A 15,163-nucleotide genomic window follows, 5' to 3' on the forward strand; every position below is an offset into this window, starting at 1 on the left:
AACAAACAAACAAAACTGTGAAAAGCAAGACTTGCTTAAGGCAGTTGCTCCCCTGGGCCAACTTCCAGGCAAGGAATTCTTTCTAGTGGCACCATAACCCCAAAATGGCTTCTGCCTGATTTTTTCACTTTATTTGGTTAACTAAAACCCCTTGCAAATAATGATTCATTTTGGTTAATGCCACATCCTCTTTAAAAATGCAAACGCATGTATAAGAATTAAAAGGTGATCAATCTTTATGCCTCAGTGTGATCTAACTGATTCAAACTACTTTGTGGCTTCCTTTGGGAATACCCAAAATGTGGGAGTAACATTTGAATCACAGGGCCTGGTAAGTCACCACAATGGAAAGGCTTTTGCTATTTTAGTGCAAATACAATATGAGAAGTGGTGAAGAACATGGACACTAAAATCAAACCAGCAAGGTTCAAGTGTAGATTCAAATCCCAACTCTGCCACCTCTACTTAACTTCTGTGGCTAGTTAATTTATAGCAATAGTTAACCACTATTGTCTTGGTTTCTTCATTTGTAAAGTGAATACAATATTATCTGTCCCATAGAGTCATTGTAAAGATTCGATTAGGCTGGGCATGGTGGCTCACGCCTGTAATCCCAGCACTTTGGGAGGCCGAGATGGGCAGATTACGAGGTCAGGAGATTGAGACCATCCTGGCTAACACGGTGAAACCCTGTCTCTGCTAAAAATGCAAAAAAATTAGCCAGGCATGGTGGTAGGTGCCTGTAGTCCCAGCTACTCGGGAGGCTGAGGCAGGAGAATGGTGTGAACCCGGAGCTTGCAGTGAGCCAAGATTGTGCCACTGCACTCCAGCCTGGGTGACAGAGTGAGGCTCCATCTCAAAAAAAAAAAAAAAAAAGATTCAATTAAATGTTAATAGTAGCACCCACCATACTGGACTCCTTGCAAATTAAATGGAACAATGTATGTAATGTATTTAGCATGAGACCTGGCACATAAGAAATTCTCAATAAATGTTAGCAATTAGACAAGGTGTGCTAGAAAGTAGAGGGGATACAGAAGGCAGAGAAAAAGCTAACTAAGGTCAGCTATGAAACTACAGCAACAAAAGAAAAAGTAGGGAAAACACACTTCGTCAAAACTAAAATTTTTTTGTACATCAGAAGATATTATAAGAGAATGAAAAGACAACTGATATGGTTTGGCTCTGTGTCCCCACCCAAACTCATCTCCAATTGTAATCCCCATATGTTAGGGGAGAGTCCTGGTTGTAGGTGACTGGATCATGGGGCAGTTCCCTCATGCTGTTCTCATGATAGTGAGTTATCAGGAGGTCTGATGGTTTAAAAGCATGTGGCAGTTCCCTCCTCGATCTCTCTCCTGCCGCCATGTAAGACATGCCTTGCTTCCCCTTCGCCTTCCACCATGATTATAAGTTTCCCGAGCCGTCCCCAGCCATGCAGAACTGTGAGTCAATTAAACCTCCTTTCTTTATAAATGACCCAGTTTCAGGTAGTTCTTTACAGCAGTGTGAAAACAGACTAATGCAACAACCCACACATAGAATGAGAGAAAACATTTGCAAATCATCTATATAATAAAGGTTTAGCATACAGAATATATAAAGAATTTGTACACCTCAGTAACAAAAAGACGACCCAATTTTAAAATTGGGCAAAGGACTTGAATAGACATTTATCCAAAGAGGATATACAAATGGCCAACAGGCATAAGAAAAAAGCTCGACATTATTAGGGAAATGCAAATCAAAACTACAGTGACACACTAGGTTGACCGTAATTTTTTAAAATGTAAATTAAGTGTTGGTGAGGATGTGGGGAAATTAAAGCCCTTGTACATTGCTAGTAGAAATGTAAAATGGTGCAGCCACTGAGGGAAACAGGTTGGGAGTTCCTCAAAAAGATCAACAGAATTACCAAATGACCTGGCAATTCCACTCCTAGGTATATAGCCCCCTAAACTGAAAACCTGTATTCAAAGAGAAACTTGTATATGAATGTTCCTAACAGCACCACTGCCAATAGCCAAAAGGTAGAAACAACTCAAATGTCCAACAAATGATGGCTGAATAAACAAAGTGTAGTATATCTATATAATGGAATATTATTCAGCCACAAAAAGGGATTAAGTACTGATACATGCTACAATGTGGATGAACCTTATATATAAACATCATGCTAAATGAAAGAAGCCAGACACAAAAGGTCATCACCGTATTCTATTTACATGAAACATCGAGAATAAATAGGTAAGTCCATAGAGAAAGAAAGCAGATTAGCGATTGCCAGGGAAAGTGCAAGGCAGGATAGAGAGTGCTTAGTGGATATGGTGTTTCTTTTTGGGGTGATAGAAATGCCTTGAAACTAGATAGAGGTGAAAGTTGCACAATAGTGTGAATGTACTAAAGCCCCCTGAATCGTACACTGCAAAGTGGCTAATGGTTAATTTTATGTAATGAGAATTTTACTTGAATTTCTGAAGTGATTTTACCTTTATTTCCTTCACTTTAAGTCAATCATGAAATTTCACAGTGATTTCTAGGGTGGGGGCAGAAGGAGGGCAGTGTTAAGAATCATCGGAGCTGTGGCCCAGTTGGCCCGTGGAGATGCAGGCAAGGTGGGCCCTCACTGGGGCAGCTGGAGGGGCATGGACTGCCCTGCTGGCAGGTAGGTTCCGAGAGCGAGAGCTGGTACACGATGTCCTCCACAGCTTCCAGCTCACACAGCTCAATCAGGCTGTCCCCTGTGGTGGCCAGTGAGTTGGTGATCAGCTCGGCTGCCTTGGAGTCGCTCTCAGCAGACATGATGGCCGCCTTTTTCTGCTGCTCAGACTTTTCCACCACATATCTGGCCCTCTCTGCTTCCTGCTGAGCCACCTTTTTGGCTTCCATGGCTTCTGTGAACTCCTTCCTCAAAGTCAGATGTGTCAAGAACACATAGTCCAGGATGAACCCAAAGGTGGCTGCTCACTCCATAAGGTCGTCACTCACCTGCCTGGAGACCAGCTCTCTCTGGGTGATTAGTTCTCCAGCATCAAAGTGTGCCACCACTGACTTGAGGATATTGGTAGTGATGGGCAGCAGCACACGCTCGTCATAGTCCTCTCCGATGCTAGTGAAGATGTGAGGAAGCTGGCTAGCGACAGGCCGGAAGAGGATGCGCAGTGTGATGTTGACAATCTGTAAATCTTTGCTACCAGTGACGACTGGCGCATTACATGGTCGAGAATGACAAAGATAATTGGTTTCCATACCCATGGGATGAGAAAGTGAGTCCCTTCCCCTACCACAATGTCCTGTACTCCATGGAATTGGTCAAAGATGACAGCTCTGTGCCCAGCATCCACATTATATAAGGCAGAGTTTACCACACCTCCTGCAATGGCTAAGGCCAGGCCAAACTTGCCAATGGACTCAAACACTTTGGCAGCGATGTTTTCTTCTGCTGGGCCCTCTCACACCTGCTTCCACTCTGACCTCCATGTGAATTCCCCCTAAACCTCTTTTTAAAAGTTACTAAAGATTAGCTTTTTATCAAAGGCTAGAAAAGGAAAGGAACAGAAATTGCTGTTTTGCTTGGTGTATCATTCCTTGAATTTGGGAAGTAAAACTAATCAATATATCACTCAATTTACACTACAGAATACAGAGAAACCTAAGTTTTGGCTGCTTCTATGGGTAGAACAGCCTTTTAAAATTTAAATCTAAATGTATCAAGTGCCTAACAGGTGCCAAACACAGTAGCAGATACTTTACAATGTCTGTTTTAATGGTCCCAACACTCTATGAGGTACAATCAGTAGTTGCCCAAACAACCCTAGGAGGGTGGTAGATAATAAGACCTGATTAAAGCATCTAATTTAACAGATGAAGTGACAATCTCAGAGAGGTTAAATGACTTGTCACTCATCACATCATAATCTGATCACCACAACATAAACCCAACGACACAATACAATATTTCTTTATAAACTAGGAACTACCTATAACAGACACATTTAGCAATAATGCACTGTGCATACACAAATACTCCAAAGAGTGGATTCCGTATTAATCTGATAATGCTGAATCCAACTTTATTTTTCATTATCTTTAACCAACATTTTAATTTCAAACGGTCCACCTGGTATTTCCCAAATATAATATGCCAGGGAATCAGTTTCATATTGTACTCAAGTCACTCTTCACCACTGAGAATGACATTTTTCTTTATTCCCCATTCCCATCAGCCACTTTTTAAATAACCTGAGGCTAGGCATTGTGGCTTACATCTGTAATCCCAGCACTTTGAGAGGCCAAGGCAAGAGGATTGCCTGAGCCAGGAGGTTGAGGTTGCAGTGAACTATGATCATGTCATTGCACTCCAGCCTGGGCAACTGAGACTGCCAATTAATTAATTAATTAATAACTTGAACTTCAACTGAGTGCAGTGGCTCACATCTATAATCCCAAGCACTCTGAGAGGCCAACGCAGAAGGATCACTTGAGACCAGGAGTTCAAGACCAGCCTGGGCAACAGCAAGACCCTGTCTCTACAAAAAATAAAAAAGGTTAGCTAAGCATGCTGGCATATGCCTATGGTCCCAGCTATTCTAGAGGCCGAGGAAGGAGGATTCCTTGGGCCTAAGAGTTAAGAGGTAGCAGTGAGTTATGACGAGACCACACAGCACTTCATCCTAGATGACAGAGGCCCTGTCTCTAAAAAAAAAAAGATCCACCACTGACTGCAACCAATAGCCTGACTGCTGCCCCCTCATTTTGCAGTTTCAATGAAACAACTAACCAGCAGCATTTCTTCCTGATAAGAGATCACCAACCAGGGAGTGTGTATAGTCCATTCTCACGCTGCTGATAAAGACATACCCAAGACTGGGTAATTTATAAAGGAAAGAGATTTCATTGACTCACAGTTCAGCATGGCTGGGGAGGCCTCAGGAAACTTATAACCATGGCAGAAGGGGAAGCAAACACATCCTTCTTTCACATGGTGGCAGCAAGAAGAAGTACAGAGCAAGGGCAGAGGAGAGCCCCTTATAAAACCATCAGATCTCATGACAACTCACTATCAGGAGAACAGCATGGAGGTAACTGCCCCCATGATTCAATTACCTCCCACCAGGTCCCTCCCACCCCGTAAGGGGATTATGGGAACTACAATTAAAGATGAGATTTAGGTAGGGGGGACACAGCCAAACCATACAGAGTGGTTCTGGCCAGTCTGCAGAGGAAGCACAGTAAACGTTTTCATGTGCTCTGCTTCATCTTTTGATGTCAGAAGACCAAAAACTCCACCCTGAGATCATGCTAATGCTGCCATTCTTTGGACATGGGTTCCATGCCATGGAAAGATCTGAAGCTCAACTGCACATTTTCTCCTTCCTTGAATATTCATGATGCCTCCTAGAGCTTACTGAACATACGTATTTGGCCACTCTGCCCAGCATAAATTCCTGTTCCCTTTGCCCCTCCCTGGAAGTGTCTGTTTCCGACTTCTGGTGGGAGGCTTTGCTTCCCAGCCTGTCAGGATGACCACCCTGCAGGCTGCAACCACTTATGAGAAATAAAGCTCTCCTTTCCAAATTTATGACCCTTTTCATTCTTCAGCTGACATGATTACATTAAAGATCTCCTTAGCTTATAAACAGTATGCAAACACACCAGTAGGACAATAGCGTCTACTACACAAGTGCCTTTGAAATACTGTATATAATTCAGGTTTAATAAAAGTGAAAGAGGTATAATGAGATCTACCTGGTAATTTCACTAGTTAACTTATCTTCAGTGGTCCACATTTATATCCACCAGGATAGATAAACATAAGGGAAGGTCTAGTGTAGATTATTTGATTTATTTCAACCTAATTCATCCAGTTTAAGATTTTAGGCTGGGCGCGGTGGGTCACACCTGTAATCCCAGCACTTTGGGAGGCTGAGGCGGGCAGATCACCTGAGGTCAGGAGTTCAAGACCAGCCTGGCCAACATGGCGAAACCCTGTCTCAACTAAAAATACAAAAATCAGCTGGGCGGGGTGGTGCGCACCTGTAATCTCAGCTACTTGGGAGGCTGAGGCAGGAGAATTGCTTGAACCCAGGAGGCAGAGGTTGCAGTGAGCCAAGATCACACCACTGCACTCCAGCCTGGGTGACAGAGCAAGACTCTGTCTCAAAAAAAAACAAAAAAATAATGATTTTAATAATATTCTTCATATAAGAAGTGGGTAAATTCTCCAAAAACAGAGACCCTGGATTTTATTCACTCTGTCTCACCTCACTAAGAGATTTAGAAATGAGATTTAGAAAGCTATTCTCCTTTTAAGCCATCATGCTTATCACAGTAACACTATAATAAAGTTTGGGCCAGAGTCTCCTGGTGAATAATTACCTCTTCTTTAAGGATTAAATATATCTTAAAGGCACGTGTTTAAACATACTAATGCTGAGGCCCAGCACACTCCTAGGTACTTTACAACTAGGAGAAATCAAGTCAATTTACTTGTCATGCCTGACTCAGGCCTGGTCAAGAACTTCAAAACAGTCTTACCAAAAGATAGTTTAATAAACAATTTATTCATCTTGAAGACTGAAATAAATAATGGTAGCATCAACAACAAATGCGAGAAAAGAAAGGCAGAACGCTCATCTATTCTCAACTAATTTTTTTTTCTCATCCCTGAGAAGTCAAAACCATGGAAGCTCAACACAATTCCTTCTTGTTATACAACATCCAGCTGGATCCTCTTTCTACTTTTTGGTAAACCCCCAGACTGCCAATAAAATGATGTTAAACAACTTAATGACTAATAGACTTTTCAAAACGAACACTCAGTGAAATTCACTTCCAACTAAATCTTTTTAAAGGGGTTTCATATAATCCAACACAATTTTTCTCAGTTACAGAGATTATACGCTACATAAAATAGTGGTGGATTGACCAATAGTCAGAAAATCTATTTTCTGGTCCTGGTTCTGCTAGTTAAATCAACCTGGACAAGTGGTTGATATTTCTGAGCCTTAGTTTCAGCATCTTTACAATGTAGTTGCAAACTAAATGAATACCCAAGACCCTATGAGTCCACGACTACGATGAATATAAAATCACAGTAATGACTTCTCTCATCTTTAATTTCTTAAAAAAAAAAAACAAAAACCCACACATCCACAAGTTTTAGGAACAGTATAAGTCAAGTTAGAGCTGTGATTTAAAATAATAAGCCTACAGTTGGCTCATCTTCAAAAATTTAAAATAGAAAGTACATGAATAACTGAATTAAAAGAAAAACACTTTTTATTATTTTTACCTTCTCTCCCACAGACTTTTAACAAGAAAAGAAGAAACCTTGAGGCTAGTTTCTATGACTTTTATTTCTTCTGTGAACCCATAGGTGGAAGTGCTAAAGACTGGTGAAATAACTTTCTGTTTATCATTTGAAGTTTGTTTAATTCAACTTCTTAGCTAAGCTACCCTTTCAGATGCAGCGGATGGGCAGCAGGTACAGCTGACTGTGAGCTTCACAGAATCAAAGAAAGCATACTTTCCTCCCTTCAAGAAGCTACCTCTCATAAGTAGAACTTTTAATAAAAGTCTGATTTAAATGTCCTCTTATGTACTTTTCAGTGATTTCATTTATTTACTTACATGGCTTTTTATTCTACCAACGCATCATAGAAATTTCCTGGTCTCCAGCAAAAGTTTAAATGTAAATAATTTAACAAAGTTTCACTGTCTGGACTAGAGCTCAAAGAGAGAAAAAACAACTTCTCTGATGTCTAAAGTTATAGTTGTGCTGTTACTGACCTACTCACATACTTTGCAATTAATTAATTAAAAAATTAATACCATCTGCTATTTAGCATCTTGAAAACACCTTCAATCCATCACAAGATTAGGACACTACTAAACATATAAACTTAGTATCTTATTAAATTCTATTAGATGTACAATAGTCCTCGTTTTACTTAAATTGTCATTGATCTTTAAGATAAAAGGACATCTGAAACAATTCTTTAAATGTCGTAACTTTCTATGCCATTTGCTGGCCCTTGCTAACTTACTACTCTATTGTCTTTCCCTTTTAGTTTGTCAGAATGAACAAGATCTTTAAGATGCTGGTATGTGGCAGCACTGTTTACAATACCAACATTGCAACCATAAGGGGCCACTAAATACATTATAATATGTAATTATAGAGCATATATAGCACATATAATAGCATATAGATATAGTATATAATTGTGGTGCATACTAATCTTTTATACCCATATCTGTATCTATATTATATAGCATATCTATATTACATATTATAGCATATCAATACAACAGAACACAATACAGTTATCAAAAATTATGGCACCAAAGAAGGGTGACTGGCAGTGAAAACTGTCTATGATACACAGCCCAGTGAAGAAACAATAGATCATTTTTAAAATTAACAAAAATTAACTATTTTTGTTTTAACAATGTTTATTTCTCCAGAAGATCTTTAATTGAAATTTCTAAGGATCATCACCTAATGATGAGTCAAAAGAAGCTTACCAATAATCTAGTTCATAAATAATCTGATTCCCAGATACAGTGGGAGGAGTAACAAGTACAGTAGCCATTTTTTGTATTGGGAAAAAAATGTAAAGAATCTAAAAGAGCCACAGACCAAAAAGTTGATGGTAGTTACCTCTAGGTAGAGGAATATAAGTAATTTTTCTTTTCTTTTCTTTTCTTTACTTAGCTGAATTTTCTAATTTTTCTATAAGTAAATATATTTCTTGTATAATGTTTTTATAGTTTAAAATTCAAATAAAATTATATTCTGTATATTAGTTAAACAGAATTGGGCCGGGTCCGATGGCTCATGCCTATAATCCCAGCACTTTGGGAGGCCGAGGTGGGCGAATCACCTGAGGTCAGGAGTTTGAGACCAGAACGGCCAACATGGTGAAACCCCGTCTCTACTAAGAATACAAAAATTAACTGGGCGTTGTTGCAGGCATCTGTAACCCCAGCTACTTGGGAGGCTGAGGCAGGAGAATTGCTGAACCCAGGAGGCGGAGGTTGCAGTGAGTGGAGACTGTGCCACTGCACTCCAGCCTGAGCGACAGAGTGAGATTCAGTCTCAAAAACAAAAAAAAAAAAAACAAAAAAAAACACAGAGTTACACTATGCAAGCCCCCATGTGGTTACTGCCACAACTGAGATGTCTGCTTAATTCAGTTAGCATGTAAAGCCTAGGACAGAAAAACACATAAACTCAAGTTTTCTAGAAATGAAACAAACAAAAAAGGACCAAACCTACTCTACCACCTCGGGAGAAAGGGGAGGCCACTGCCCACTATACATTACTGGCATAGTTCATCTCTCCCAACCTGAGATCAAGAAGTACACTGGCAAAGCAGAAGAAAAAAGCTCTGATTAAAAACCAAAATGGATTAAAGGGTAGAAAGAGGGTGCATTATTGTGTTTTTTTTCCTACTGCTTTACCATAACACCAAGTACTTGGAGAAGGAGAGTTGTAAAACTCAGCATTAAGAGATGGTGGTTTGTCCTATGATGGGAATTTATATCAACAAAATGCCTTATAAGCCAGGTAGGGTGGTGTGTGCCTATAATCCCAGCTACTCAGGAGGCTGAGGCAGGAAGATCAGTTGAGACCAGGAATTCAAGACCAGCCTGGGCAATACAGCAAGACTCTATTAAAAAAAAAAAAAAAAGCCTTATATTCATGAGTTATTTTTTAGCATGCTCAAGATTCAAACAGAATCAAAGTTCATACAAAGTTCCCTCTAAACTGGGACTTCCCTGAAACCTTCTAAACTCAAGATTTTATTTAAATATAACACAGCCACCTTTGGTTAGTTAGCTGATCCCAATAACGTAAGAGTAGCTTGGGAAACACCTAATGAAAATCACAAGGACTGATGTAATATTTTACATAGAATATTGTCTGATGGAATCTAACATTCCTTCTGACAAGGGCTACTCAGTCTAACAGCACCAGCAAGGCCACATTCAGTTTCAGGAGGCCTCTTGGCCTGTGATGCCTCAGTCCTTTCTATCATATGCTATCTGACTATATAATTGTCTCCTTCACTGAAAATGAGCATAATGTTGTACCATGACTGAATCCTTAATATAAAGTGTATTTAAGTAAGTTCACCCTTTATGTGATAACTCTGGTTTCACATTTATACTACATAAATAAAATATATTCTTTGAATTATTACCTAAAGCAAACTTTCCCAATTAACGGAAGCCTTCAAAATTTTTTTAGAATGCAAGTACTCTCCATGTCCCCCTGGCCTCCACTTTGGTTATTTTTATAAATTTATATTTTCTTACACCACGTTTTAAGAGTGGACCATACTTGTATTTTGACAGGGCTGGCAGCTTCTAATTAGAGATAGAATGTGTACATGAACACAGACAGAAATTTTAATAGGCAGCACATATCATAATATTTGTTCTATAAGAGCTATTTAGACACAACCTAAATGTGCTTGAGAATTTGAAAGCTCATGTTGAAATTGGAAAATTCTTCTTTCATTTAAGAGATAACCAAGTAAAGAAACAAACAACAAAAGACACTCTCCTTATGAGAAAAGGATTCTAATGGTCCCTGCTGGGTAAGATATCTGCATGATGCTTAGCATCGGAAAGCCTGTCTCTGAAATATGATAAAGCTCTGGACCTAATCTCATCTAATGGTAAAATTCTGCCAGAGTTGTGGAAATTGTGGGTAACTGTGTTTAGATGAGCCATCTCAAGCCCTTACTAACGCTCTCAATTTCTCCTTTCTTCCTTTGCTCAGGCTTTAGGGGTTCAACCTACTTATATTCCCTGACCATTTCCTCACCCACTCTATCCCCTGGACTATGGAATGAGAGGCTATCTCTCCAGCTACTTCTTCTCTTATTGTCCTTAGAGACAAATAAACCTGGCCAAGTTACCAAACTATCTAAATTTACTTATCTGTAAAATGAGAATAGTATTAGTACTTAACTCAGAGATTAGGATATGAATACCAAATCCTTAGACTAGTGTGATACATAATTAGCATATGTAAGCGTCAGCCCATATGCTTTTATTATCGTTAGTATTAAGTATTTAGAACAACGTTTGATTTATAAGCACTACTACATATTACTATCACTATTAAGTACTTGATTGTTAACTGTTACATAAAGTGAAAATAACATGAAATTTTTTACTTTAGAAATCTTAGAAAAATCTTGCATTCATGGCTCCTGACTACTTGATGACCAACAAAGCACTGTTGCCAAAACTGCATTTTGAGATGGCTCTAAATGGCTCCTCCATTGTCTCATATCTGTTCCTCTGTTGTGTCTTTCTCTCACCTAGCCTCATTTATTCAAACTCTGTTGTTCCCTTATGGCCTAACTTAAATGGGCCCTCCTTCACAAAGCTTTCTATGAAGCCCATCTTCTAACACAGTAATAACTTACTATTTTCATATTACATTGTTTTGTTTGTTTTTGCCTCTCTCCCCAATTAGAATGTAAGCTTCATGAGGACAGGAATAACTGCATTTTGTTAGTGGATGAATCTTTGTGCCTAGAACAGTACCTGGCATATAGATTATCGATAAAAATTGTTGAATAATTAATATTCAATCTGGTCTATGTCAGACTTGTTAGATTAATAAATCCTTATCTGTTTAAGCCACCATAGTTGTTATTCTGTTACTTACAGCTGAAGACATTCCTGATATTAAAGCATTATAGAATATGCACAGAATATTTATTATCCCCATCATTGTTATTCCTGTTATTATTAATTAACCAGCATTTATTATGTGCTTACCATGTGCTAGGCATGATGTTCAGTATTTTTAGCAGCTTGTTAAATAAGCATCATCTTTTTTAACCTTAGTAATTTCTGAGGTACATACCAATTTTATAGATGAAGAAACTGAGGCTCAGAAAAGCTGAACAGTTTGCTCACGGTAACAAAACTAGGAAATGACTAGCATAAACTATAAACGCAAATTTCTGGCTCCAGTACCTATACTCTTACCTAGTATGCTGTACTGCCATGTCTGTGAAATATACATAGAAGTATTTTCCTCTTAAAATAACTATAAGCTCTACAAGTCAGAAGTCCTATTCTCCAAGCCATGGTATCCACCAAGGCAATTAATATTTTGGGCCCTCAAGTAACTACTCAGTAAATATTTGTTGCAGAGATAGACAAGTGAATACCAATCCTGCTCTGGGAATCTGAGTTTTTATAAAAATAAGACATGAATATACACTGTTTAAAAATTAATTTACTGTATTCACAAGTATGTGCCCCTAGTTTCTCTTGATTGCAGGAATTTTTCCTTCTGTTTTGGTTATATTTGTCACTCAGGCATCTGGAATCAAAACATCACCTCTGCTATGGTCTGAATGTTTGTGTTCCCCCAAAATTCATAGTTGAAACCCTAACCCGCAAGGTGATGGTACTAGGAGGGAGCATTTGTGGATGGTTGGGTCACGAGGACAGAGCCCTCATGAATGGGATCAGTCCTCTTTTGGAGGTCTGAGAGAGCTCATTTGCTCCGTCTGCTATGGTAGGACACAGTGAGAAAGTACCATTTGTGAACCAGGAAACAGTCCCTCACCATATACCAAATTTTCCAGGACCTTGATCTTGGACTTCACGGTCTTCAGAACTGTGAGAAATAAATTTCTGTGGTTTATAAGCCACCTGGTTTACGGCATTTTGTTTTAGCAGCCCAAACAGGCTAAAACAGTCTCCTAACAAATTAAATAACTGGTGCTCTATGTATTTAAAGATAATGGTGGATTTATTTTCAATACATGGCTTTCTGCCACATATGGTAACCCCTAGGCCCTTAGGCAGCTATTTTTTTATGCAAAATATTTTATGCCAGTCCCTTGTTGGGCAAGACAAGTAAATAAATGAAAACACACACACACACACACACACACACAGCATACACATACATATGTAAAAACATATATGGAGAAGGCAGTCAAAAACTGACTGGATCCATGAAGAGAATCCCCAATGCATGCATTTCTCTTTTCCTTGTCTTCAGCTTGGTGATCTATAACAGCTTCCCATATCAGACAGTAAGCAGAGATGTGTAAGCAGATGCAGATAGATGAATGAACTGGGTGATGCTGAAAATCTGTGAATTGAAGCATCTAATACATGAATTGAAATAAAAAAAAAAATTCTCTTCCTCCAAATAGTTGTATGAACAAATCAAAAGGAAAAGAAGAGTTGGAGGGAAAATGAGACAAAGAACAAAATCTGGTCTATGTGACACATTTATAAAACTGATGGCCTGTCAGCAAGACACTGATGAATATTTTTGCAGGATAAAAATGGCAACGCAGGTCTAAAAATAAACCACTGCTCTGCAGACCTGTCTGGTTCAGCTACACCACTGGAATATAAACATCCTCACTCGTACATTTTGACTCAAGGTTTCACAAAGAAGGAAAAACTGAACGTTTTGTTAGTAAGACAAGAAATTTTACATGGTTATAAATCAGTTATGTTCTCTACATAATATACACTGAATTTAAGTATAATGATTTTCATTTTCTAAACAAGTAAAATAAATGGTAATGACAATATGCCACTAACTAACCTTTTATAAAAGACTATTTCCTTCCAACCCAATTATAATAAAATAAAATAAATATAAAATAAAGTTATAAATTATTTCTAATTTGACGTGAATGGCAGATCTAGTCAAAATGCTATCTCAAATGGCTCTTGAAAAGGGGTGAAAACTCTATTATCTCATCTTGCATCCGAATTTACAATAAAAGTTACTACCTAAAATGCAAAAGTGAATTTACTATCCTTTACAAGTAGCACTGTAATTCATCGAGTCTATTCACCTTATTCAATCTTGCCTTATGTTACGATCTTGGTCTTAAATAGTGATTTCAATTCTAAGAGTTACAAACCTCTGGAAGATTCTCCCAGAACATTCGGATGACTATCATGCCACCTTTTTTTAATAGTAAAACTGAATTAATTCCCCATAACAATAAAATGTGAATAATAAATTACACTTGATCCTTTATGACCACACTGAATTGGAATAAATAGAAAATTAAAAATGACCATCCTGCTTCTACCCACGGCCACTAGTCTATTCACAGCACAGCAGCCAGGGCATCTTCGCAAAAAGTAAATGACATCACATCACTACCCCTGTTCAATTCCTTCAGTGAGTTCCCATTACTCAAAATAGCACACCACCATGGCAGGCTAATTCTTAATTTTTTTTTTTCTTGTTGCCCAGGCTGGAGTGCAATGGCGCGGTCTCAGCTCACTGTAGCCTCTGCCTCCCGGGTTCAAGCAAGTCTCCTGCCTCAGCCTTCCAAGTAGCTGGGATTACAGGCGCCTGCCACCACTCCTAGCTAGTATTTTTGTATTTTTAGTAGAGATGGGGTTTCACCATTTTGGCCAGGCTGGTCTCTAACTCCTGGCCTCAAGTGATTGGCCCATCTTGGCTTCACAAAGTGCTGGGATTACAGGCGTGAGCCACCGCACCTGGCCAATTCTTAAATTTTTTGTAGAGACAAGAGCTCACTGTGTTGGCCAGGCTGGTCTTGAATCCCTGGCCTAAAGCAATCCTTCCACTTCAGCCTCCCGATGTGCTGAGATTATAGGTGTGAGCCACAGTGCCTAGTCTCACTGCCTAATTCTTGACAGCAGATAGCTACACATTAAAATATAAATACATCCTCCAATATACATCTGTATACTTCCTCCATTGCAGCTGGTTTGCCATCCAAGTAATGGCAAAGTCTTCTAATGGAGAAAAACAAACAAACAAACAAAAAACATAAAGAGCTGTAAGATAAAAATAATTTCATTTTAGGAATTTTCATTTTCAACCTTATTTTTGTAGTAGGGTCACAAAGTTAAGAGAAAACTCTCAATTCCCACTTCGAGCTTGCTCCTCTGTCAGAACTCCCCATGGGACTACCCATTTTTTCAGTTGCTCAAGCCAAAAGCCTCAAAGTTGGCTTTGATTCCTCCCATTCCCATATCCCATATCCAATCCTCCATAAGACCTGTCTACTCTCTCTAACACATACCACGTATTACCACTTCTCACTCCTAAAAGTACCATGCCCTGGTTCATTTATACTTCCCCTAGATGACTGCAAGCCTCCTTAAC

General features: G+C 38.9%; 1 protein-coding gene and 1 pseudogene across 2 annotated transcripts in view; both read right to left on the reverse strand.

The window, feature by feature from the left end:
- Positions 1-15,163, reverse strand: part of HSD17B12 (hydroxysteroid 17-beta dehydrogenase 12) — a 167,571-nt gene that overhangs the window by 112,565 nt on the left and 39,843 nt on the right. The gene's annotated exons all lie outside the window — the stretch shown is intronic.
- On the reverse strand, positions 2,624-13,976 carry LOC112607224 (annotated as a pseudogene).

This window comes from Theropithecus gelada, chromosome 14 (genome assembly GCF_003255815.1).
Source record: "Theropithecus gelada isolate Dixy chromosome 14, Tgel_1.0, whole genome shotgun sequence".
Classification (NCBI taxonomy): Eukaryota; Metazoa; Chordata; class Mammalia; order Primates; family Cercopithecidae; genus Theropithecus; species Theropithecus gelada.